The sequence below is a fragment of the Budorcas taxicolor genome, chromosome 18 (genome assembly GCF_023091745.1).
Source record: "Budorcas taxicolor isolate Tak-1 chromosome 18, Takin1.1, whole genome shotgun sequence".
Lineage (NCBI taxonomy): Eukaryota > Metazoa > Chordata > Mammalia > Artiodactyla > Bovidae > Budorcas > Budorcas taxicolor.
In genome coordinates, this window is record NC_068927.1 from 60,687,587 (window position 1) to 60,714,883 (window position 27,297).

At 43.5% G+C, this 27,297-nt stretch overlaps 1 protein-coding gene and 1 pseudogene across 1 annotated transcript in view; one reads left to right on the top strand and one right to left on the bottom strand.

Annotated features, from left to right (window-relative positions):
* The window catches only part of LOC128064126 (zinc finger protein 665-like), a 159,134-nt gene that overhangs the window by 53,621 nt on the left and 78,216 nt on the right, over window positions 1-27,297 (top strand). The window lies entirely within an intron of this gene.
* Window positions 17,574-17,878, bottom strand: LOC128064130 (glutaredoxin-1-like; annotated as a pseudogene).

Genomic DNA, 27,297 nt, shown 5'->3' on the forward strand with positions numbered 1-27,297 from the left:
GGAAGAAAAGTATGACCAACCTGGGCAGAATATTAAGAAGCAGAGACATTATGTTGTCAACAAAGGTCCGTCTAGTCAAGGCTACGGTTTTTCCAATGGTCGGTCATGTATGGATGTGAGAGTTGGACTGTGAAGAAAGCTGAGCGCTGAAGAATTGATGCTTTTGAACTGTGGTGTTGGAGAAGACTCTTGAGAGTCCCTTGGACTGCAAGGAGGTCCAACCAGTCCATCCTAAAGGAGACTAGTCATGAGTGTTGATTGGAAGGAGTGATATTGAAGCTGAAACTCTAATACTTTGGCCACCTGATGCAAAGAGCTGACTCATTGGAAATGACACTGATGCTGGGAAAGATTGAGAGCAGGGGGAGAAGGGGACGACAGAGGATGAGATGGTTGGATGGCATCACCGACTCAATGGACATGGGTTTGCATGGGCTCCGGGAGTTGGTGATGGACAGGGAGGCCTGGTGTGCTCCAGTTCATGGGGTTGCAAAGAGTCGAACATGACTGAGCGACTGAACTGAACTGAACACCTAATTGATATGTAACCTAATCTATCTACCATGTTCTCATTCCGCATTATCTATGTCCTTCATTTAATCCCTAAAGAGGAATACTCAAGACGTCTGGCTCCTCCCATGGTTGCAATTCCTCAGGGATGTGTGACCTGTTTGCTAAACATGAATGCTTGACTTTGACATATTACCTTTTAATCTTTCTCCAGGCATTGCTTTCCCTACAAAGTTTAATGACAAGTATAATGAAAGTCATAGCAGACTCTTGGTAGGGGAGCACCTGTAAGAAATCTTTCTCTTACCCCCAATGTGAAATATGTAATTTATACACCACACCCAGCTAGATAAAATTACACAACAGGTAAATTAGCTTCCACAAGTACATGATCTGATTTGTCGAGGAATAAGGTTTATATTTGAGATGCTCAGTATAAGGTTTGTGAAAGTGAAGTCACTCAGTCGTATCCGACTCTTTGCGACACCACGAACTGTAGCCTACCAGGGTCCTCTTTCCATGGGATTTTCCAGGCAACAGTACTGGAGTGGATTGCCATTTCCTTCTCCAGGGGATCTTCCCAACCCAGGGATTGAACCCAGGTCTCCCACATTGTAGACAGACACTTTACCATCTGAGCCACCAGGGAAGTTTTGTAGTCCTCATCAAACTCTGGACCTGTTCTGGGTCTGGTATCCTTTAACCCATGACCCTCCAATCTAGGAGTCATGCCATCCTGGTAGCTGACCAGCCATAAAGGGTTGCTCAAAAGCCAAACAATATATGGCTTTTGTGATTTGTCAGTAACAGTGAAGAATTTCTGTCACCACACGGTGTTCTTAAAAATGCTCATTACACATTACTGCACATAGAACATTATAGTCTTGGTAAATTGAAGTGAAACCGTATCAAGAATCTTCTCTGACTGCTATGAGAGGGAGAATCAAACTACAAGGGGAAAAAGTGCAAAGACAAGATATATAAATTTTTAAAGCTGCACAAAAAAATGCCAGCAAATTTGGAAACCTCAGAAGTGGCCACAGGACTGAAAAGGTCAGTTTTAATTCCAATCCCAAAGAATGTTCAAACTACCACACAACTGCACTCACCTCACACACTAGTAAAGTAATGCTCAAAATTCTCCAAACCAGGCTTCAGCAGTACGTGAACTGTAACCTTCCAGATGTTCAAGCTGGTTTTAGAAAAGACAGAGGAACCAGAGATCAAACTGCCAACATCTGCTGGATCATGGAAAAAGCAAGAGAGTTCCAGAAAAACATCTATTTCTGCTTTATTGACTATGCCAAAGCCTTTGGCTGTGTGGATCACAAGAAACTGTGGAAAATTCTGAAAGAAATGGGAATACCAGACCACCTGACCTGCCTCTTGAGAAATCTGTATACAGGTCAGGAAGCAACAATTAGAACTGGACATGGAACAAGAGACTGGTTGCAAATAGGAAAAAAAATCGTCAAGACTGTATATTGTCACCCTGCTTATTTAACTTATATGCAGAGTACATCATGAGAAACGCTGGGCTGGAAGAAGCAAAAGCTGAAATCAAGATTGTCGGGAGAAATATCAATAACCACAGATATGCAGATGACACCACCCTTATGGCAGAACGTGAAGAGGAACTATAAAGCCTCTTGATAAAAATGAACATGGAGAGTGAAAAAGTTGGCTTAAAGCTCAACATTCAGAAAACCAAGATCATGGCATCTGGTCCCATCACTTCATGGGAAATAGATGGGGAAACAGTGGAAACAGTGTCAGACTTCATTTTTCTGGGCTCCAAAATCACTGCAGATTGTGACTGCAGCCATGAAATTAAAAGACGCTTACTCCTTGGAAGGAATAACCTAGATAGCATACTGAAAAGCAGAGACATTACTTTGTTAACAAAGGTCCGTCTAGTCAAGGCTATGGTTTCTCCTGTAGTCATGTAAGGATGTGAGAGTTGGACTGTGAAGAAAGCTGAGTGCCGAAGAATTAATGCTTTTGAACTGGGGTGTTGGAGAAGACTCTTGAGAGTCCCTTGGACTGCAAGAAGATCCATCCAGTCCATTCTGAAAGAGATCAGCCCTGGAATTTCTTTGGAGGGAATGATGCTAAAGCTGAAACTCCAGTACTTTGGCCACCTCATGTGAAGAGTTGACTCACTGGAAAAGACTCTGATGCTGGGAGGTATTGGGGGCAGGAGGAGAAGGGGACAACAGAGGATGAGATGGCTGGATGGCATCACGGACTCTATGGATGTGAGTCTGAGTGAACTCCAGGAGTTGGTGATGGACAAGGAGGCCTGGCGTGCTGCGATTCATGGGGTCGCAAAGAGTTGGACATGACTGAGCGACTGAAGTGAACTGAACTGATCTGAACTGAGACAAAAATGAAAGGAAAACACAATTCACATGTGGGAAAATTATACCTACCACCTACCTCAGGATATAAGGAAAATCTGAAAGAATTTTTATACCTAGAAAAAGAAGAAAACCCAAAGAGATCAGAATAGACAGAAATGAAATTTTAGAATTTAATAAAAAAGATCGATGAAGTCGAGAATAAAGAGGGTCAAAATCAATAAAATGATAAAGAAATTACTATCAACACCACAAAATACATAAGAATAAAAAAACTCTAGGCCAATGAAATGGACAAATATGAACCACAAAGAAAATACCAGATCAGCTTACAGGGTGATTTCTAAATCAGACTTCACTGATTCCTCTCAAGCTATTCCAAAAAATTAGAGAAGAGAATGCTTCTAAAACTTCTTCAACAAGGCCTCCACCAAACACCTTGGTAAAAAGAAATGGTTAAAAGGAATCAGCACCATGATCAAGTGGATCTCCCATGGGCACAAGGAAACAGTCAATAATTGTAACTTCATCCATGTGATACCAGACCATATTAACATTTTGATTGTGGGATTTTTGCAGAAACGAACTGACACCGGTGTCATTCGTAAGAAAAGACTCCAGTCAAGTAAATGTTACATGCAAAAAAAGACCTTTTCATAAAATTCACATCTAACATCACAGTTGAGACTGAAAAGCTAAAAACATTCTAAAATAAAAAAATAAGGCAAGGATGCCCAATACCGCTTTAATTCAAGTAAAACTGTCACTGTCTGGGGACATTAAAAATATATATCACCAAAACGAAAGTTATAGCCCACATCAGTGAACTTGATAAAAGTTGCAGGATATTAAACATACAGAAATCTGTTGCATTTTCTGTACACTAAAAGTCAGAAAGAGAAATTAAGGAATGGCAGGCAAATGGGAGTTTTCCTTAACTCCCTGTCTGCCATATCAAAAATAAATACCGCAGGGCCCAGGTCCCTGTTCTTCACTGAGCACACTGCATGTGAGCTCAGCTCAAGGCTGGTTTCTAATAATATTCTCTCTGCCTAATTCCACTTCCTTCCTTTCTGTGCCAGATATGATTATCAATTACCGAGTTAAAACCCCAGGCATGCAAATCTGAGTTTCACCACCCACTGAGGCACCTCACACCCGTTCCTTGATCCTGAAACTACCCATAAACTCAGCCTCAGGCTTCCAATGAGACGTGAGATGTCCAGCAGTTCCACACACTGCTTGATCCCACAATCACCTGCGATGCACACCATTCACTGGGTGCCTCTAGAGCTCCACTCTCTCCTCCCTCCAGGCACTGGTATCACAACAGGAATGCACACAAGCTGCAAATCCAAGAATTGGTTGTTCATTTGAACTTTGCAGAACAAAGATGGAACCATCCAGACCTGCCCTGATCCCTTGCTCTTTCCGAAGGATTACTCAATCTTAACCCCTACACACATCCCCAGAGTGACATGTTGCAGGCATTCAGGGAAGAAAATAAACATTGTGTGCCCGTCGATGAACAGACAGGAAGGAAAACTCAGGCAAAGGAGATGGGCAGTTCTGATGTGGTTGTTGATAGGTTATTGACAGGGAGGCCAGAAAACCATGGTAAAAGTACATGATGGATGGGAAGATATCTTTGAGCCTAGACCTGAAGATCTGAGAGACAAAGGAGAGGAACAGGAACCTCAACTTTGAGAAAGAAAAGGTGAAAGTGACCAGAGCAGAGTGAACCATGAGAAAACGGTCGGTGCCTAGGGTGGGGTTGCGACTACATGTCCAGAGGACAGACAACTAGAAGCCCATGGAGCACATAATTTTTCATGTTTATCCTAATGCAGAGAAAGACGTATGAGTCTACCAGCCTGCACTCTGGCATTTTTTGTTTTTCATTCTGAAAGGACTGGCATTCCACATGACTAGTGCATCTTAGTTCCTCAAGTCCCTGCTGGAGGCAGTGAAAATACTGAGTCCTAACCATTGGACCGCCAGAGAATTTGTTGGGATCCATTCAAAATTTGAATTACATGTAGGCACTACCCTCGTGAACACACACACACCCAACTGAGCCAATCACTTCAGGGGTGTCTCAATCTCCCTCAGGCCCACCAGGGAGACATTTCTGAAACTGTCTTGAGTAGAGTGAAAGAACCAGGTATAACTGAATTCTGGAGAGGTCGCATGATGGGCTAGTCAGTGGGCAGTTTGTCCTTAGTGTGCATCCCACTTAAAAACACTGGAGCCATCTTCTGTGTCCATAAGCCCAAAGGAAAGCTCTCTTTCAAGATCTGATCACACTGGTGGTGGTTTAGTTGCTCACAGTCCAACTTTGCAACCCCATGGACTATATAGCCTGCCAGGCGCCTCTGTGCATGGAATTCTTCAGGCAAGAACACTGGAGTGGGTTGCCATTTCCTTCTCTAGAGGGTCTTTCCGTGCCTCCTGCATGGCAGGTGGAATCTTTACCACTGAGCAAACAAGGAATCCCTAGTTACATAGATACCAACCACGTAATTCCTCTTTGCCAGAAAAATCTAAATAAAATACTTTAAAAAAATACTGAGTTGCAAAAGCATAGCTACTCCTCAGGAAAACACTGAAATGGAGTTAGGTTAGAAATATGCTAAACAAACATGTCTATTTATCTCATCATAAATAGACAGATTCTCATTTGCAGAGAAGGGACTTAGGTGAATGTCTATTTAGTACCTCAGAGCTCACTGTTTTACATTATAAAAAAGGCAAGAAAAGAGACTGTTAAATGATCATCAACTTTCTTTACTGGGCTTTCCTGGTGGCTCAGATGGTAAAGAGTCCGTCTGCAATTCGGAGACCCTGGTTCTATCCCTGGGTCCAGAAGATCCCCTGGAGGAGGGCATGGCAACCCACTCCAGTATTCTTGCCTGGGAAATCCCATGGATGGAGGAGCCTGGCAGACTGCAGTCCAAGTACTTGGTAATACTTGGTAATACTTCTTACCAAGTACTCATCAAAAGTGTAAAATTATTAAGTTATTACCAACGAACTTTTTCAACATGTAACATAAAGAGGAGAAAGCATACAAGTCCTGATTTAACCTTAAATGAATGAAAAAAAAAAAAAACATACAGTTTTTTCTAATTTAAAAAAAGTCTGGTGTCACGTTCCTTCTACCCTAGGGGTCCAGTGGCTAAGATCCTACATGCTACAACTAAGACCCAGCATAGCCAACTATTTTAAAAGCTTTTAGAATATAGCATAAGAATATAAGTGGATTATAGGAAGCCAGTAAAGTACATTTCAGAATAATTCTTTATAGGAAACAATTCAATGTAAAGCAAAAAGCAAAACCATCACCAGAAGGAATAAAAGCACCTTTTAGTGGCACCCCACTCTAGTACTCTTGCCTGGAAAATCCCACGGATGGTGGAGCCCGGAGGGCTACAGTCCATTCACTTTTCCCTTTCATGCATTGGAGAAGGAAATGGCAACCCACTCCAGTGTTCTTGCCTAGAGAATCCCAGGGATGGGGGAGCCTGGTGGGCTGCCATGTATGGGTCGCAGAGTTGGACACGACTGAAGTGACTTAGCAGCAGCAGCAGCAACATTCCTTCAGAGAGGCACCGCATGGTGACAGATGTCATTTCTGGCTCCACCAGTCTCCCCGTCCTCTGCTCCACACCAGGAAACAGAAGGGGTGACCCACAGCTGTCTGAGTCAAGTCACTGTCCCCTGGGCTGAACAGGATGGCAGATGGAAGCTCTATTATGATACAAATAATTACAAGATGCACACATACAGACAGGACATTTTCAATTCTCATCCTTATCAGAATAATTTTACAAGGTATTTTTTGGAGTCCAAAGCCACAAATCAAATACATCACAACTTAATCATGCATAAGCAAACAGCTGAGCACTCATCTGGGTCCAGATCTGCACCCCCTCACTTCCACGTCTTTCCCTTTCATTTGGTTTGTCTCGCTGGTCCTCTCTGCTGTCCTGCCTCTCTGCACTTTGTTCCCCCTCAACCTTTCTGACTTGTTTTCCTTGTGTCCCTCTCTTTCAGTCCTCCAGGTTACCACCATTGAATCCGTGACACGCCCTTCATCCCCACTCTGTCCTGCCTCTGGTGGCCAAACTACCTTTCCACCCTCTCTTCCTCTGCTCACTTTGTCCCCACTCCAGCCCTTCTCTCCCAGCATCAAGTCTCTCCCTAAGTCATGTCTTCCACCCTTTTATACCCTCACTATACTGATCAGCCCTGGAGCAGGAAATGGCAACCCACTCCAGTATTCTCACCTGGAGAATTCCATGGACAGAGGAGCCTAGTGGACGACAGTCCATGGGAATCACAAAAAAGTCAGACACAACTAAGGGACTAACCTTCCCTTTTCATACTGATCGGGAGCTCCTCTCCTATTCTGTCTTTACTCCTTCATGTCCCAAGAGATCCCAACTTTCTTTCACTTTGTTTTTTACCATCTGCTACTTTCACTGTTTATTCTTTCATTCTTATCATCTCTTTGCAAAACACCCATCCTCCACACTGCCCTCTGATCTCACCCCCTCTTCTGTTCTCCTCACATTTCTATTTCTCTCAGTCACTCTGTCTCCTGATCCCTGTTGCCCACACATTCAGAGTAGGTGGGACACACTAAGATGTCTGCCTCCTGAGAGAGCACTGATGAAATAAAAACTCAACAGTTTAGGCAAGACAGGAAAATTAAATGCAAACTTTTCCTCTGCCCATTTTGGCCCCCTCCCTCCTCTCGCATGAGCCCTCTGTTAACCAGACCTCGATGGAAGAACCTGTTCAACCATAAAGATCAATTTTTCTTCCTCTGGCACCAAGCCACATCACTCCTTAGAAGACAACATTCTCAATATTCTAAAGGATCACAATGAGACAGAAGGAAGGGGTCAGGGCACAACCATTAAAAGAAGTGGGGGGACGGGATGACACAGTCATTGAGAAAAAAAGGATATGACAAAAACTAGGCACAAGATGCCGGAAGAGTCTACTTCCAGTTGACCTTAAGCCCGTTACACTCTCACTCTAACACATCACCTAAACGACACATGCACAGGCACAATGATAGTTCACAGGATAACCATAAAAGGCCAAAGGCAGGCAGAGGCCCAATTCCCAGAAACCCTGCCCCTTAAATAGAATAGTCCTCCCATCTACTTCTGCTTCATTGAATAGTCTTTGACTGTGTGGATCACAACAAACTATGAAAAATTCTTCAAGAGATGGGAATACCAGACCACTTAACATGCCTCCTGAGAAATCTGTATGTAGGTCAGGAAGCAACAGTTAGAACTGGACGTGGAACAACAGATTGGTTCCAAATAGGAAAAGAGTATGTCAAGGCTGTATATTGTCACCCTGCTTATCTAACTTATATGCAGGGTACATCATTCGAAATGCTGGGCTGGATGAAACACAAGCTACAATCAAGATTGCCAGGAGAAATATCAGTAACCTCAGATATGACACGACCCTTGTGGCATAAAGAACTATAGAGTCTCTAGATGAACATGAAAGAGGAGAGTGAAAAAGCTGGCTTAAACTCAACATTTAGAAAACTAAGATCACGGCATTCTGTCCCATCACTTCATGTCAAATACTTGCGGAAACAACGGAAACAGTGAGACACTATTTTGGGGGCTCCAAAATCACTGAAGATGGTGACGGCAGCCATGAACTTAAAAGACACTTGCTCCTTGGAAGAAAAGTTATGACCAACCTAGACAACATATTAAAAAGCAGAGACATTACTTTGCCGACAAAGGTCCACCTAGTCAAGGCTATGGTTGTTCCAGTAGTCATGTATGGATGTGAGAGTTGGACTATAAAGAAAGCTGAGTGCTGAAGAATTGATGCTTTTGAACTGTGATGTTGGAGATAACTCTTGAGAGTCCCTTGGGCTGCAAGGAGATCCAACCAGTTCATCCTAAAGGAAATCAGTCCTGGGTGTTCATTGGAAGGACTGATGCTGAAGCTGAAACTCCAATGCTTTGGCCACCTGATGCAAAGAACTGACTCATTGGAAAAGACCCTAATGCTGGGAAAGATTGAAGGCGAGAGGAGAAGGGGACGACAGAGGATCAGATGGTTGGATGGAATCACTGACTCAATGGACATGAGTTTGAGTAAGCTCCGGGAGCTGGTGATGGGCTGGGAAGCCTGGCATGCTGTAGTCCATGGGGTTGCAGACAGTCAGACATGACTGAGAAACTAACTGAACGGAGATCATTACAGTAAGTGTATCTGAGCAGGTCTTTGAAAAGGAGTACCCAGGCAAAAGAGCTTAGATAAATTCAAGAGATACACCAAAAACCCAATGACGATCCATCAAAGTTTCTAGAAAGAATTTATCATACTTATAGGCACTGCTCTGATGCAAACCCTGAGGCCTCTGAAAATAATGAGAATGGTAAACATAACCTTTATTGGACCAAGTTCCCCAGACATAAGAAAATCACAGAAGTTAGATGGTCCACTTGGAATGACCCCTTCTCAACTGCCAGATGTTGCTTTAAAAGTGTTCAACAACAGGGGACAACAAAAGAAGCAGGAAGATGCAAGACTGAAAGCCACACTACCTGGTGGCAGCAGTGGATTCCCAGAGCATGAGTAACCTGAGGAGAGGTGAGCCACTGTGGGGGAGGGAACAACGTGCTTAGTGTAAGGAGGGCAATGGAAAACAGACTGTCCTTGGCTAAGGAGTAAGAAGGAAAACAGTAACAGACAGGAGCCTGTCACTGCAGTAGAAAGAGATGAACACTCTGATGATGCCCCAGGAACCCCGGGTACCTGTGACAGTGGGGACAAGCTGACTGACCTTCTGATAGCTACAGTGCAGCACGCTCTGGTAGATACCAAGATGGCACAGAGAATGACTCAGTCCATCCCAGCCACAGGAGTTTCTGGAGAAGTGCAAAGCTGTTCTTTCTTACAACCCCTGCAATGCCAATTAGGGGACCTCAACCTGAAACACAGATTCTTATATATGCCAACATGTCCAATCCCTCTTCTGTAAATTAAATGCACAAATGATTTTTTCACCAGAACAGCTTGACCTCTGCATCCTGTCAGGGCACCCGGTAAGCAGGCAGATGACATTTGTGGACACTCTGGAGAAGGAGACTGATTCCCCCTCCCCAGGTATAGAAAAAGATAAGGCAGGAAGTGTGGACTGACAGCACCACAGGGAAGGCCGACAAACACGTGGCCAATACAAATCCTGTTATTAGGGACACTGGAGGGATTCCCTGGTGGGTCAGTGGTTAAAGTTGGCACTTTTGCTGCAGTGGCCCGGGTTCAGTTCCTGGTGAGGGAACTTAGGATCCTGCAAACTGTGCAGGACAGCCAAAATAAAACAAAAAAAGTGACACTGGGACACCTAATTTAAAACAATACTTTCTGAGGCAAGAGACCCCAAAGATAATTCAGACAATTCTTGAAAAGTTGGCTTAACTGGGACTAATTAAACCTTGTAGATTCCTATATCAAACTCCTATCCTCCCAAAGAGGTGAACTCAGCAGTGTACGAATCATTGTCCAAGACGTCAGGGCCATTTGTGAGACAGCCCAAGATTTGCAGCCTGTAGTAAGTAATCCATATATGTTGTGCTCACAGCTACTGTGGGACAATACTGCTGGTTCTCAGTTCTGGACTTGAAGCATACTTTTCCCTGCATTTCTACTGCAGAAGAACCACTGCAGCTGTCTGCTTTCTGGTGGCAGGACCCGGAAACACAGGGAGTCCAACAGTACTGCTGGACAGTGTTGCCTCAGGGACTGAAGATTTCCCCTACCTTGTTTGGGGAAATGTTGGCTCGGGTTGTTACTCCAATGTGTGTGGATGACTTGCTCTCAACAAGCAAAGTGTCTGAAAAATACCATAAGAACCCTGAACTCGGCCAATTGTGGATGGAACGGCTCCCAGAAAGCTCAACTATGTAAGTAACAAGTCACGTACCTGGGTTTCATCCTCTGCCGGACAGAAAATAGGCAACTGCCAGCTTGGGAACACCCAAGACACGCAGAGCTGAGGGGCTTCTGGGAAAGGCAGGATTCTGTCGAATTAGGATCTCGAATTCAGGCTTTAAAAGAACATATCTTGAGCTCTTACTTCGACAAAAGAGCACCAAACAGCCTGGGAAATGATAAAAACAAGGTTAGTCTCGGCTCCAGCTTTGGAACTAGCAGACTTAAACCTTGCATACTGTAGGTCCCTGAGGGACAAGGCCTGAGCCTCACATATTAATTCAAGCTCCGGGGAACATCCCTTGGCCCACTACTTACTTCTCAACTAAAACAGAGTGTTCAGGGTGGCCCCCTAGCCTTCGAGCTGTGGCAACTCCTTGTGCCAGACTTCAGGAAACCTAGCAGTTCACCCTGGGGCAACCCACCACTGTGTACGTCTCTCACCTGACCAAGCTGCAAAGGCAGGCAGCAAAGGCAGGCGATTCTCAAGCCATGAGAGGGTCACTCTAGATTAATTTGTCAAAATACCAGGTGGTGTATCCAGAAAAGGAGTGAGGATTCACTCTGGACCACACCACACCCGGGGGAGATGTGTGCATGTGGAAATGTCCTGACTCCTGAGGCCCTCTTTCACACCGTGCCACACTACACTGTAACAGCACCCACACCAGGAGAGATGCCACAACGGATTCACAAGTTCATAATGGACCCTAACCTATGGAAGACCATCCAGCAAGCCCCTCAAACTTGCATGATTTATGCTAAAAAATAAAGACTGCTGTCAGACCTCCCCACGTGGGGACCCAACACAGGAACCTGGGTCGTCCAAACTGGCAAGTAGACTAAGGTAAATCAAGTTGGTAAGGACAGAGAAGAGAGACAGAGTGGGTGATTAAATAGTTAATCCCACTAGGGGATTGTAAGTAAAGAAAAAAGTGTGGGAGACTCTGTAAGTTAAAGGATCACTCAAGAAAGTAGGTTTGCTCAACAACAAAACTGTGTGGCAAAGGCAAGGGACCTGCAAACAATAAAACATCTGTGGCATGAGTTTCACATCCTGCCCAGTGGGCTCAGTAAGTTAATGACCCCCAAGGACATGCTTCTTTGTGTGCACTAAAAACAGAAATAAAAGGAAAGGGTGACATTATGATGAAACCTGAGATGACTTACCAAATTTTTGTGCATTTCCACTGAGCCATGAGAGTCCAAGCTTGACCATGTAAGGACAAGAAAATTCCCCTGCCCAATGAGGAGAAGGAGCTGACGATGGAAGCTGACTTCTAATCAAGATGTTTGAACTTCGCTTTGCTAGCGGGTGAGATGAGTGCAATTGTGTGGTAGTTTGAACATTCTTTGGCATTGCCTTTCTTTGGGATTGGAGTGAAAACTCACATTTTCCAGTCTTGTGGCCACTGCTGGGTTTTCCAAATTTGCTGGCATATTGAGTGCAGCACTTTCACAGCATCATCTTTGAGGATTTGAAATCGCTCAGCTGGAATTCTATCACCTCCACTAGCTCTGTTCACAGTAATGCTTCCTAAAGCCCACTTGACTTCACATTCCAAGATGTCTGCCTCTAGGTGAGTGATCACACCATCATGGTTACCTGGCTCATTAAGATCCTTTTTGTATAGTTCTTCTGTGTATTCTTGCCACCTTTTCTTAATCTCTTCTGCTTCTGTTAGGTCCATGCCGTTTCTGTCCTCTGTACCTCTAATTTTCTTGAAGAGATCTCTAGTCTTTCCCATTCTATTGCTTTCCTCTCTTTCTTTGCATTGTTCACTTAAGAAGGCTTTCTTATTTCTCCTGGCTATTCCTTGGAACATTTCATTCAAATGGGTTTATCTTTCCTTTTCTCTTTGCCTTTCATGTCTCTTCTTTTCTCAGCTATTTGTAAGGCCTCCTCAAACAACCATTTTGCCTTTTTGCATTCCTTTTTCCTTGTGATGGTCTTGATCACTGCCTCCTGTACAATGTCATGAACCTCTGTCCATAGTTCTTCAGGCATTCTGTCTACCAGATCTAATCCTTTGAAACCATCTGTCACTTCCACCGTGTAATCATAAGAGATTTGATTTAGGTCATACCTGAATGGTGTCTAGTGGTTTTCCCTACTTTCTTCAGTTTCAGTCTGAATTTGGCAGTAGGGAGTTCATGATCTGAGTCACAGTCAGCTCCTGGTCTTGTTTTTGCTGACTGTATAGAGCTCCCCCATCTTCAGGTGCAAGGAACATAATCAATCTGATTTCGGTATTGAGCATCTGGTGATGTCCTTGTGTGGAGTCGTCTCGTGTTGTCAGAAGAGGGTGTGTCAACTCAAAAAGATGTACAACTTGAGAGTTGCAAGTAAAGTTTTATTTGGGGAAAATAAGGACTGCAGCCAGGGAGGCAGCATCTCAGATAGCTCTGACAGGTGTCCAGAGATCTTTGACTATTAAGACCTAGTCCAGTAATAGCACATTGAGTGGTGTATCAGCAAAAACCTTCTTCAGATCTAGGAATGAGCCTTCCCAGCAATGCGGGACAAAATGGTCATGAAATGCCCTCCAAAGTAGAGTCATATTTGCTAAACGGTCATATCAGGAGAATAGTCTGAGCACTCTGAGAGACTGCTCCAAAGCAGCAGTGGGGGAAGTTCAATATATAAGGTTTTGGTGAAGGGGAAGTTCAATACCATGAACTACTCATTTCACAAATGGTTTTTTGTTAGTCATGAGGATCTGATGTCACCATGAAGGGATTTAGTGCGTCTTTAGATAGGAAGAGATGCAAGGATTGAGACCATAAAGTCTGTTCCTAAAAACATCCAACTATCTACAGACCAGTCCCACCAGAGTCCCTGGAGCAGAGTGCCTCGCTCCACTCTGAAGTCCCTCCAGGGCTGTTAAAAGTCAACAGCTTTAGCAGAATGGGGTTCAGTCTCCATGGAGGCAGAGGGTAAATGCCTCTGACGTTCACTCATTGGCATGCCCTTGGTAAGTGCCAATTTGTAGATGACATGGCCCTCTTGTGGCTATACATCCGATCATGTTTTGGGGGGCATTTCATGGACATTTTGTCTCACGTTGCTGGGAAGGCTCCTTCCCAGTTCTGAAGAAGGCTTTGCTGACAAGTCACTCAATGTGCTATTACTGGACTAGGTCTCCATAGTCAAAGATCTCTGCAGACCTGTTTTCTAGTTATGGTCCAGGAAAGTATTCCTTCTTGTTGCATCTTCCCGTGTCTCAGTTCAATTCAGTCACTCAGTCGTGTCAGACCTTGCAACCCTATGGACTGCAGGACGCTAGGCCTCCCTGTCCATCCCCAACTCCCAGAGCTTACTCAAACTCATGTCTATCATGTCGGTGATCGATCCAACCGTCTCATCCTCTGTCGTCCCCTTCTCCTCCCGCCTTCATTCTTTCCCAGCATCAGGGCCTTTTCCAATGAGTCAATTCTTCACATCAGGTGGCCAAAGTATTGGAATTTTAGCTTCAGCATCAGTCCTTCCAATAAATATTCAGGGCTGATTTCCTTTAGGACGGATTGGTTGGATCTCCTTGCAGCTCAAGGGACTCTCGAGAGTCTTGTCCAACACTACAGTTCAAAAGCATCAATTCTTCAGTGCTCAGCGTTTGTTATAGTCCAACTCTCACATCCATACATGACTACTGGAAAAACCATAGCTTTGACTACATGGACCTTTTTAAATAAAGTAATGTCTCTGCTTTCTAATATGCTGTATAGGTTGGTCACAACTTTTATTCCAAGGAGCAAATGTCTTTTCATTTCATGGCTGCAATCACCATCTGCAGTGATTTTGGAGCCCTCCACCTTCAAAAAAAAAGTCTCTCACTGTTTCCATTGTTTCCCCAACTATTTGCCATCAAATGATGGGTCTGTATGCTAAGATCCTCATTTTCTGAATGTTGGCTTTTAAGCCAGCCTTTCACTCTCCTCTTTCACTTTCATCAAAAGTCTCTAGTTCTTCTTCACTTTCTACCATAAGGCTGGTGTCATCTGCATATCTGAGGTTATTGATATTTCTCCCAGCAATCTTGAGTCCAGCTTGTGCTTCCTCCAGCCCTGCATTTTGCATGATTGTACTCTACATATCAGTTAAATAACCAGGGTGACAATACACAGCCTTGATGTACTCCCTTCCCAGTTTGGAACCAGTCTGTTGTTCCATGTCCAGTTCTAACTGTTGCTTCTTGACCTGCATACAGATTTCTCAGGAGGCAGGTCAGGTGATCTGGTTTTCCCATCTTTTTAAGAATTTTCCTCAGTCTGTTGTGATCCACACAATCAAAGGCTTTGGCATAGTCAATAAAGCAGAAGTAGATGTCTTTCTGGAACACTTGCTTTTTTGATGATCTAGCAGATGTTGGCATTTTGATCTCTGGTTCCTCTGCCTTTTCTAAACCCAGTTTGAACATCTGGAAGGGGAAGTTACTCCTATATCTAGAGTAACATCATTACAATCACTGATCACATATCGGGCTATACATTTCATCCACTGCTTCAAGTCCAATCATTATTGAGCCCATCTTTGCATGAAATGTTCCCTTGGTACCTCTAATTTTCTTGAAGAGATCTTTAGTCTTTCCCATTCTATTGTTTTCCTCTATTTCTTTGCACTGATCACTGAAGTAGGCTTTCTTATCTCTCCTTGCTATGCTTTGGAATTCTGCATTCAAATGGGTATATTTTTCCTTTTCTCCTTTGCTTTTCACTTCTCTTCTTTTCACAGCTATTTCTAAGGCCTCCTCAGACAGCCATTTTGCTTTTCTGCATTTCTTTTTCTTGGGGATGGTCTTGATTCCTGTCTCCTGTACAATGTCATGAACCCCCGTCCATAGTTCATCAGGCACTCTGTCTGTCAGATCTAGTCCCTTAAATTTATTTCTCACTTCTACTGTATAGTCATAAGGGATTTGATTTAGGTCATACCTGAGTGGTCTAGTGGTTTTCCCTACTTTCTTCAATTTCAATCTGAATTTGGCAATAAGGAGTTCATGATCTGATCCATAGTCGGCTCCTGGTCTTGTTTTTGCTGGCTGTATAGAGCTTCGCCATCTCTGGCTGCAAAGGATATAATCAATCTGATTTTGGTGTTGACCATCTGGTGATGTCCATGTGTAGAGTCTTCTCTTGTTTTGTTGTAATAGGATGTTTGCTATGACCAGTGTGTTCTCTTGGCAGAACTCTGTTAGCCTTTGCCCTGCTTCATTCTGTACTCGAAAGCCAAATTTGCTTGTTACTCCAAGTGTTTCTTGACTTCCTACTTTTGCATTCCAAAAGGGTTCAGATAGAAAAGAGAAATGTTTCAATTTGTGTATAAAATATAATTTTCCCAAGTTGCTGTCATAATTAGTTTCAGGGGAAGGTTTTTTTTTCCTTACACCTGGAAAACACTTATTCTAACTAGCAATTTTTCAGATACAAACCATAAAACTTATAAGCATATCCATCAGTCCTTCTGTTAAGCTTTGTGAAGTCATCAGATTTTGCACTAGAATCCTTACCCAGTTCAGAAAGTGGTATTTATCCGAAAGTCCTTTCTGTACATCTTCTTGAAGAGCAAGTATTCCTGCAAAACTTGATTAGTGCTATGACAATATTTTGAGATAATTAGAATTATGCCTGATAACATTTTACCCAAACATACCAGAATTATAGGGGCACTGTATGGTTTCTACGATATCTATATTAGTAACATTTACTATACAATATCAGTTCAGTTCAGTTCAGTCGCTCAGTCGTGTCCGACTCTTTGCGACCCCATGAATTGCAGCACGCCAGGCCTCCCTGTCCATCACCATACAATGTAACCCGAGACTTATTCCTCACTTGACAATACTTCCCATGTCATTCTGTACAGAACGTAAGACGAATTGGTGTAATATCTCTCTTTGGGGTGTTTCAGGGCCCTCTGAAGCATCCCAAAGTTAGCTAGAAATCAAGTTCTTCATTACAATGACTTAGGAAGTTTTGTCAACAAATATCAAAAAGGTTTAGCACACTCAGTCAGATAGGATTATAGGTCATTGTGAAACAATAGCTTTTCATATAGCTAAATTAACAATAAAAGATTTCAGAACAGATCATTTAAGAGATAAAGAAATTTAAATCTGTTATCAAAGGCAGTTCACCATCTGAAAAAAAGGTGTCATCTTAACAGAAAAGCTAAATTCAAGTTTTGCAACAGATGGAAAAGCAAAATTCAAAGCTAAATAAATTTTACTTTATTTAAAAGGCAAACTTAATTCAATTTATTTTACACTTATTTTAAACCATGTACAAAACTCACTTCTCATGGTTCACTTTTCACAAACCTTATCACTTTCTGTACCCATTACTTTGTTCTTCCATCCTAAAAAGCCACCTGTAAGTCAGGCTTACTTCCTTTTCCCATCACAAAATGCAATTCCATTCCTCATACCTTCTTTACTGAAAACACACTTCGTAATTTCCTTAAGCAACCACGAATTGACTCTTTTTTTTTTTTTTTTTGGCAAGTTGGTCCATTTTTAATACTGAGTCAAAAGAAGTTGTTTTTCGCTTCCCGAATTGCCCGTCCCTTTTTATTGAGGTGAACATATTTCTGAGTTTTAAGTAAACAGTCGCTGTGACTGGGTAAAGTTGCCCCAGGTCCATCCTCCAGGAATGGAGGATGTCATTATCGGAATGCCATCCAGTCTTCAAGGGGGATATCAGCCTGGATCTGCTCTGTAATTATTGCAGAGCTCTAATTTGCTTTATCCGTGTGAACAGTTCCCCTCTCTCATGAATATTTACTAGATCAGTGAACTCTTTACCGATGAAGACCCGAGGTACCGTTCTGGCTCCTGTGAGCTGTTGCAAGTAATCTTGTATCTCATTGGTGTCGCCGCTGGCTGTGATATCCACAAATTCCAAAAGCCCTTGTTTGAAGGGCAGTTGATTGAGGAGCTCCTGAGTCCTTGTGCAGTAGGGCAGGTTGGGTTGAACACGACCACCTTCCCAGACTGGATCTTGCTATTCACGAATGCTTGAGCCATGCTGCCTCTCCTGGGAGGAGACCTTAACTGCCAAGAACTGACTTTTATATTAGCATTTTATAGATTGGTGAGCATAAATACCAGTGATAATTTCTAAAACCTTTGCTTTCTTAGAGAGAACATTTTAGGATGGCACCAAACAAAATGAGGGCAAAATCAGGACTGTAGCCCAGGAGGCAGCATCTCAGATAGCTCTGAGAGACTGCTTCAAAGCAGCAGTGGGGAAGGTCAATATACAAGGTTTTGGTGAATGGGAAGTTCAATACCATGAAGCACTTATTTTACAAAAGGATTTTTGTTAGTCATGAGGATATGATGTCATCATAAAGGGATTTAGTGCTTCTCTAGATGGGAGGAGATGCAATGATAGAGACCATAAAATCTGTTCCTAAAAACATTAAAAAAAAAATCCAATTGTCTAAAGACCCATCCCACCGGGTTCCCTGGAGCATGGAGTGCCTCACTCCACAGCTGTTGAAGGGCAACAACTATAGGAGCATGGGGTTCACTCTCCATAGAGGCAGACGACAAATGCCTTTGTTGTTCAGTCACTGGCACTGCTCTTGGTCAATGCCACTTTGTAGTTGACAGGCGTTTGCTATGACCAGTGTGTTCTCTTAACAAAATCGTTAGCTTTGCCCTGCTTCATTCTGTACTCCAAGGCCAAACTTGCCTATTACTCCAGGTATCTCTTGACTTCCTACTTTTGCATTCCAGTCCCCTATGATGAAACGGACATCTTTTTTTGGTATTAGTTCTATGAAATTTGTAAGTCTTCATAGAACTGTTCAACTTCAGTTTCTTTGGCATTAGTGGCTGAGGCATAGACTTGGATTACTGTGATATTGAATGGTTTGCCTTGGAAATAAACAGAGATCCTTCTGTAGTTTTTGAGACTGCATCCAAGTACTGCATTTTGGACTCTTTTGTTGACTATGAGAGCTACTCCATTTCTTCTAAGGGATTCTTGCCCACAGTAGTAAATATAATGGTCATCTGAATTAAATTCACCCATTCTGGTCCATCTTAGGTCACTGATTCCTAGAAAGTTGATGTTCACTCTTGCCATCTCCTGTTTGACCACTTCCAATTTACCTTGATTCATGGACATAACATTCCAGGTTCCTACACAATATTGTTCTTCACAGCTTCAGACTTTACTTTCACCACCAGAAACATCCATAACTGGGCATTGTTTTTGCTTTGGCTCAGCCTCTTCACACATTTTGGAGCTATCTCTCTGCTTTCGTCCCATGGCACACTGGGCATCTAGCAACCTGGGGAGTTTATTTTTCGGTGTCATCTTTTTGCCTTTTCATAGTGTTGATGCTAGCAAAGTAATGCTCAAAATTCTCCAAGCTAGGCTTCAACAGTACATGAACCAAGAACTTCCAGACATTCAAGCTGGATTTATAAAAGGCAGAGGAACCAGAGATCACATTTCTAACATCCACAAAGCAAGAGAATGTCAGAAAAACATCTACTTCTGTGTCACTGACTACACTAGAGCCTTTTACTATGTGGATCACAACAAATTTTGGAAAATTCTTAGAGATGGGAGTACAAGACCATATTACCTGCTTCTTGAGAAATGTGTATGCAGGTCAAGAAGCAACAGTTAGAACCAAACATGGAACAATGGACTGGTTCCAAATTGGGAATGGAGTACAAAGAAGTACGTCAAGGCTGTATATTATCACTCTGCTTATTTAACTTAGCTTCAGAATACATCATGCAAAATGCCAGGCTGGATGAAGCACCAGCTGGAATCAAGATTGCTGGGAGAAATATCAATAACCTCAGATATGCAGATGACAGCACCCTTATGGCAGAAAGTGAAGAGGAACTGAAGTGAAAGAGGAGAGTGAAAAAGCTGGCTTATAATTCAACATTCAAAAACTAAGATCATGGCATCCAGTCCCATCACTTCATGGCAAATAGATGGGGAAACAATGGAAACAGTGAGAGACTTTATTTTTCTAGGCTCCAAAATCACTGCAGAAGGTGACTGCAGCCATGAAATTAAAAGACATTTGCTCCTTGGAAGAAAAAGTATGACCAACCTAGACAGCATATTAAAAAGCAGAGACATTACTTTGCCCACAAAGGTCCATCTAGTCAAAGCTATGGTTTTTCCAGTAGTCATGTATAGATGTGAGAGTTGGGCCGTAAAGAAGGCTGAGTGTTGAAGAATTGATGCTTTTGAGTGATGGTGTTGGAGAAGACTCTTTAGAGTCCCTAGGACAGCAAGGAGATCAAACCAGTCAATCCTAAAGCAGATCAACCTGGAATATTCACTGGAAGGACTGAAGCTGAAGCTTCAATATTTTGGCCACCTGATGGGAAGAAGTGACTCATTAGAAAAGACCCTGATGCTTGGAAAGATTGAAGGCAGGACAAGAAGGGGGCAGAGGATGAGATGGTTGGATGGCATCACTGACTCAATGGACATGAGTTTGAGCAAGCTCCGGAAGATGGTGAAGGACAGGGAAGCCTGGTGTACTGCAGTCCATGGGGTCGAAAAGAGATGGACACAACTTGAGCTGCTGAACAACTCAAGAAGAGGAAGCAGAAGAGAGAGATAAGGACACTCTTCCTCTCCCCACTTCTCCTTTTATTATAAAATTGTAGCCCACTAATTACTCTGGGCAGCACCCTCTCCCCCTCTGCTTGTAAGCCTCACAAGTGTCCTATCTTTTCTTTTCTTTCTTTCTTTCTTTTTTTTTTTCAGTCAGCACAGGCTGCCATAAAAATGTGGTATCGATGTCTAGAGACACAGAAAGGATCTTGTTGCTAGCGCAGGAGACAGGGTAGATGGTATGTGAGAAGGAAGAAATTTTACTGTCTGAGTGCTGCTCACAGGTTCTGAAAATCGACTTCTTTTTAATTTGGGGATTTTTCTCCTATGTTCTAAGTCTAACCCTGGTAAAACTCAAGTCTATAAATTTAGGTTATTCTACCTGTTATTTATGTATTTTTTAAGAATAAATACTTATTTATTATTTATTTGGCTGCAGTGGCTCTTAGCTGTGGCAAGTGGGATTTAGTTTCCCATCCAGGAATGGAACCTGGGCCCAATGCGTTGGAAGTATGGAGTCTTAGTTACTGGACCACCAGGGAAGTCCTCAAATATATCTTAGCTGGTAAGTTTTGCATTGCAATGCCTGTTTTATGACTAAGTTTTAAAGTGAAACTGTGAGATCTCTATTGGGATATATGTATTGCTCAGGTTAATTTGTAGGTGAGCTCTATTTAACTGTCTTTCAAAAAAGTGCTTACAAATTAAACATTTCTAAATATAACAGAAACTAAGCTAAATGGATTTTGGATTCGTATGACCCAAGAAACATTTAGTATTAAATTACCATCTGGCATTAAAGTTTGTTGTTTGCTTGTTATTTAATAGAGACATGTCATTTAGACACATCACTATTAAGCACAATGTTTTTATGGTACCCAGGTTTACTCAAAGGCAGTAAGTATATTTGTTGTAAAGTTTGTCAGCAAGAAAATTAACTCATGGTCTTTCCTGGAGGCTCAGCAGTAAAGAATCCCCTTACCAATGCAGGAGACGTGGGTTCGATCCCTGATCTGGGAAGATCCCACATGCTGTGGAACAACTAAGCCCATGCGAGCCAACTACTGAGCCTGTGCTCTAAAGCCTGGAAGCCACAACTACTGAAGCCCACGCCCCCTAGAGTCTGTGCTCTGCAAAAGAGAAGCCGCCTCAGTGAGAAGCCAGTGCACCTCAGCAAACAGTAGCCCCTGCTTGCTGCAAATAGAGAGTCCGAGTAGCAGTGCAGACCCAGCACAGCCAAAATTAAATAAATAAATATTTTTGAAATGTGTTTTTCACTTGCGGTGTACTTTGTACAATTTTTAGTGATCAAGACACTCACTTTCCTGGACCAATTTTACAAGCCTATGTTATCAGTTAACCAGACTCATTTTACAAACAAATTAATCTAAACTTGGCTATGTTTGGGACAAATGAGGGTGATTTAAGAAGAAAGGAATTATGTTTTAATAGATATTAAATTTTAGTTTGGCTGAGATCAGTATCTACTGTCTAAAATTCACTTTTAAATTTTACTTTTGTCATATTTTTGTAATGTTTAATTGAGTTGTTAGGAAGATATTCTAGGCTTGGGTCTGAAGCTCAGCAGTGTAAGCTATCTTTGGATGCAGATCAGATGCCCATAATCTATAACCAGGGCGTTATATGTCCAAGAAAATAAACAAGACATCTTTTAAAGGACTGTGTCCAGCCTGGATAAATGCCTCTTATGAGGTATTCTCAACATCCTGCACAAGGATACTGAAGGGAATCAACTTCCAGGATTTACCCTCCTCCCCTGACCCTTTACTTCCAACTTGCAGCCAGACCAGTTCCTGAAAGCTCTCTGTCAAGGCCACTGGACACACACTCTGTATTATTCCTTTAGGACAGTTTCTCAGCCATTCACACCTGGCTGAGAGACTACTCGGAAGGGATAACATCTAAAGCTGTAAGCACAAATCCTCATTAAACTGCACAGTGAAGTGTGACACAGGAACGTAACATCTGGATAGCTAACTACTGCTCGAGGAATGGGAATGGCAAGGACTGTCTCAGCTGCTGCTCCAGCCAAGGCCACTAGCCCAGAGTCAAGGGCACCCAAGGGTGAGGAGACTGCCCACTATATTCAGGAGCTCCTTCTCTGTACCCCGAGTTACCCAAGGGCCAAATCTCAGCCCAGACAGCACCTGCAGTGTGTAAGTTATGGACCAACTGCCCCATGGCTCCGCCTCTGTGAGAAGCCCCTTTCTCCATGTCCATCTTTCTCTGCCTTTCTCCTTGTCCATCTCCTTGTTCATAAGTCAGCAGAAGATAAATTGATATATTTTTCTGAGAACCCTGAACTTTCCAGGATGGAGTTTACCCAGTTAATGAGATCTTTTGATCTCATCCAAAGGGAGATTTACAGATTTTACTCTCCCACAGGCAGCTAGGGTCCATGCTGACCCAGTGGCGGCCTGAGCCCAACAGGGCCACGCGGGGGGCAGGGGGCGCTGCCACTGTCCCTGAGGCAGGTCCATGGCTACATGACTGTTTAACAGAGGTTATGAAAACACGTGCAGTTAAACCTGTCAGTTATGAAAAAGTGCAGGTAGTACAACAGGGGTGAGATGAAAATCAGAAAGCATTTCAAGAGAGGTTGATAGAAGCTTTAAAAAATATAGCAGGGGCTTTTCTGGTGGCTCACTGGGAAAGAATCCACGTGCCAATGCAGGGCACATGGGCTCTATCTCTAATCCAGGGAGATCCCATGTGTCATGGAGCAATTAAGCCCGGGAGCTGAAACTACTGAAGCCCAGGCCCTAGAGCCTGTGCTCTGAAACAAGAGAAGCTACTGCAGTGAGAAGCCCATGCTGAGAAAAGCCCACAAGCAACAGAGACAGAGCATAGACAAAATAAATACACAGGAGTGTGGATCCCTTCTCCCTCGAGGGACAGGCCCTTTTGGCTATGCATTTCATAGCCCACCCTGCCACAGACATCAAGAGCGAGATTCGAAAAGCAACTGCTAGTCCTCAGATGCCTATGAGCGATTTGCTCCAAGTGGCTTATTCAGTTTTTGATAATAGGGACATGGTTGAAAAGGCTGAACACTCCCAGAGAAATACACAAAGGGCTGAAATGATGATTGTAGCTTTGTCCACTCAGAGACCACCAGAGGGGAGGTCAGCCTTTGCAGGCCAAGCTGGCCATGGTGGACCACAAGGCCCACAACCAACCAGACCAACCCAGGATGCTGTGTGGACAGAAGGGCACTGGAGGAGAGACTGTGGTGGACTCGCCCTTTTATAGACAGCCAGGGGACTGGAGGAGGGAATGCCCCAGACACCTGAGATCCATAGGGCCCCTCAGCCTTGGATGGTTTCCCCACACTGAGGGGCCCCGAGGTCACAAGTGGCTCTGCCTACAACACCGTGTATATAACTAGTGCTGAAGTTTGGGGGGGTCACTGAAGCGGGGGCCGAAATGGAATTCCTTGGACACCAACGCAGTCCTTTCCATCTTAACCTGAAGGGCTGGAAATTTTAACAGCCATAAAAAATACATCATGGGAACATCAGCACCAACAGAGGGCCCGCTTTCCAGGAAACCCCTTCGTGCTCCAACAATGGCCAGTGGTTTCTACATCGATTTCTCTGCCTGTCACCTCTCTTTTAACTCAAGGGACTTTCTAGTTAAATTAGGCTCCACTCTGATTCTTGAGGGACAAGGAAGCCACCCTTATGACCAAATGATACTAACAAAACTAAAAAACAGATTAACTCTATAACTGAGATAAAAGACTTAATAGATGCTGCAGTGCAAAACACTGAAGCTCTGGGTCTGGGTACAAATAAACAGACTGAGGCCTTACGTGATGCTCTTCCAGATTTGGAACTTGTTCTGAGCTACATAGCCCAGCTGGTAAAGAATCCGCCTGCAATGCTGTTACTGAAAGGTATGTGTTGGGGGTCTAGGCATGTTTGGTACCCCTCCCTCATCAGACAGACTCGTCAGGTTCTCGTGTGGGTCCTCGCCCCAAGAATGTGCACAGGCCACAGATGATTCCGATCTGGATCCTGCATTGAGCACCAGGGCTCTTAGCCTCCACTTGTGAGACTGAGATCAGGCCCTGGGGGAGGGAATGGCGCTCTGCTCTGAGTGGGGCTGGACCAGGGCCTGCTGTGTGACCTGAAGGGCATCGTAGGGTGAGCAGAGGTACCCCCTGCTGCTGTGTGCATGAGGCCTCACCAGGAGGGGAGTGTGATCCGAGGGAAAGTGTGGGAAAGTCCCATGTTGGACCCTATGTGGGAGTTGACTGTCCTGAGTCCCTCCTGAGACAGTGGCCACAGGGGACTGTCTGTTCCTCATGATGAGGGCTTCCCTGTGTGTGTCGATGGGGCTCAGGAAGTGGGTGTGTTGACCCTAAGCGTTAAACAGCATGTTTTCCACTTTCATGAGAGAACTGTGAAGACTCATGGCCGAAGAAGCCCAGAGGAGGAAAGAACAGGAGTCAGGCATGGCTCTTTCTCTGGTAAGGTCATATTCTCAGTGGATTCTCAGTCTGTCCTTCCTGAATTGCCCTTCTCTGGACACGCTAATCATGTCTGACTCTGAAATATCCTGTCTGACTCTTGTACACCCACACTCACCCGGGGCCTTCCCTCAGGGCCTGTCCTCTCCACTTAGATCCCGTCTCCCCATGACCTGGTGACCTGGCCTTGTGAGGAGGCTCCCCTGGGCGCTGTCCTGGGCAGGGCTTCTCACTCACGGGTTGGAGACAGGGTCTCGGTGCTGTTGGGCAGCAGGGGTTGCTTAGGGCCCATCTGGATGCGCTGTCTGCTCTCTGTTAACCAGGGTAGAGAAGCTGTAGGTGGACCTCAGGTATTAACATGTACAGTACACGGTAAAATCTGCCAAAGAGGCCAATGAGGGGAAATCGGTTCTGACTTTTTACAGTACATTTAAAACTAAATGAGCACCTCCCTGAAAACTTCAGTGTTTGGGCATGGAACGGAACATTCAGAAAGAGATGTCAGGGCTGGGGAGTGTTTCGTTAGACCATCTAATTTAAACTGTAAAATCAGGTTTACTACTTCTTTTTTCTTTCTTTTTTGACCATGTGATGCAGCTTCCAGGGTCTTAGTTCGCTGAGTCGGGATCGAACCTGAAACCCTGCAGTGGAAGTGAGGGATGTTAACCACTGGACCATGAGGGAATTCTCCAACTTTAATAATTTTGATTATTTTTATTATAATGGAATAAAGTAATAAATTTTTGATGTTGTTAATAAGTACATACCTAAAATTAATTATAAAAATCACATTATGATTTTTAAAATATATTTCTTTCCTGTACTCTGACTTCATTGCTTGAGTGTCTTTTCCCTGTATCTGGCAAGTGGTGGCCACTCTCTGGTTGTGGTGCGCAGCTTCTCATTGTGGTGGCTTCTCTTGTCTTGCAGCCCAGGCTCTAGAGCACACTGGCTTCAGTAGATTCACCTCCTGGGCTCTACAGCGCTGAATCAGAAATTGAGACTCATGGGCTTAGTTGCCCCTCAGCATGTGGGATCTCTGACCAGACAACAACCCACATCTCTTGCATTGCCCAGTGGATTCTTTACCACTTACCCATAGGGAGGCCCACACTTTTCAATAAAAGTATTTTATAAAGATTGGAAGAAATCTGTATCTTATTTTCTGCTTGATTACTTTTTTTTTCCTGAACTAGAATAAGATAATGTTGGGGAGTTCCCTGGTAGTATAGTGGCTAAGAGTGTGCCTGCAAATTTTGGGTGTACGAGTTCTATCCCAGGACCCAGAAGATGCCTCAGAATAACTAAGGCAATGGGCCACAATGACAGACCCTGTGCCCTAGTGCCCAGGAGCCATTAGTATGGAAGCCTGCACTCTCTAGAGCCTGTGCTCCAAAACAAGAGAAGCCACTGCAAGGAGAAGCCTGGGCACTGCAGCTGCAACTAGAGAAAGCCCGCTCACAGCAAAGACCCAACATAAGCAAAATAAATAAGCTTGAAAAAGAAATAGAATGTTGACAAAGTTACTGAATGAAGAAGTAAAATAAAGAAGAGAATGAGAACCCAATCAGTATTCTTACCTGGAGAATTCCATGGATAGAGGAGCTGGCAGGCTGCCCTCAGCGGGGTTGCAAAGAGTCTGGCATAAGTAAGCAGGTAAACAGCAACTTCCACACACAGCAGATTGAGCTCTGAAAAACAAATCTAAGTGTCTAACTTTCCTCTTGCAGATTCTTCAGTGACTTCCAGTATCTTTTGGAATAAAGTCCTAAATCCATAGATCTTGCATAAATTAGCCTCTGCCTGGCATCACCCCATGTACATTCCCTGTGTCCCAGTCGCTGACTTTCTGTTCAGTAAATATCTTCCTGCCTCAGAGCTTCTCTCTGCTTGCAACACTCTTCTGTTTCCCACCTTGCCAATCCTAAGTTTCTTCTTCACAGAGACCTTGTCTGATTTCTCAATGTAGCTTCAGACTTTCTGTTTAATCTTGTCTTAGCACCAGGCCTGTGTCAGAGCACTTTTTTCAGTAGTTACATTAAAATTGTGGACGAAATTGGCTGGCTGGCTGCTAGATTGTAAGCTCCATCATGTTCACTTGTGTATTTCAAGTTTGAGGCACAAAGCTGATGCTGAATGAAATTTGATAGAATGAAAGAAAAAAGATAATGACAGCTCTTGTTTCAATCAATTGTGTGTTTACACACGCATGCATGAATGCATGGATATGTAACTCCATGATTTTATTACAAAAACATCATCTCATAAATATGGTGTATGCTTTGTAGCAGTTTCAGTTGTATCTTAAGTGTATTTCATGGCGTTGATTTTTCTACATCATTAGAT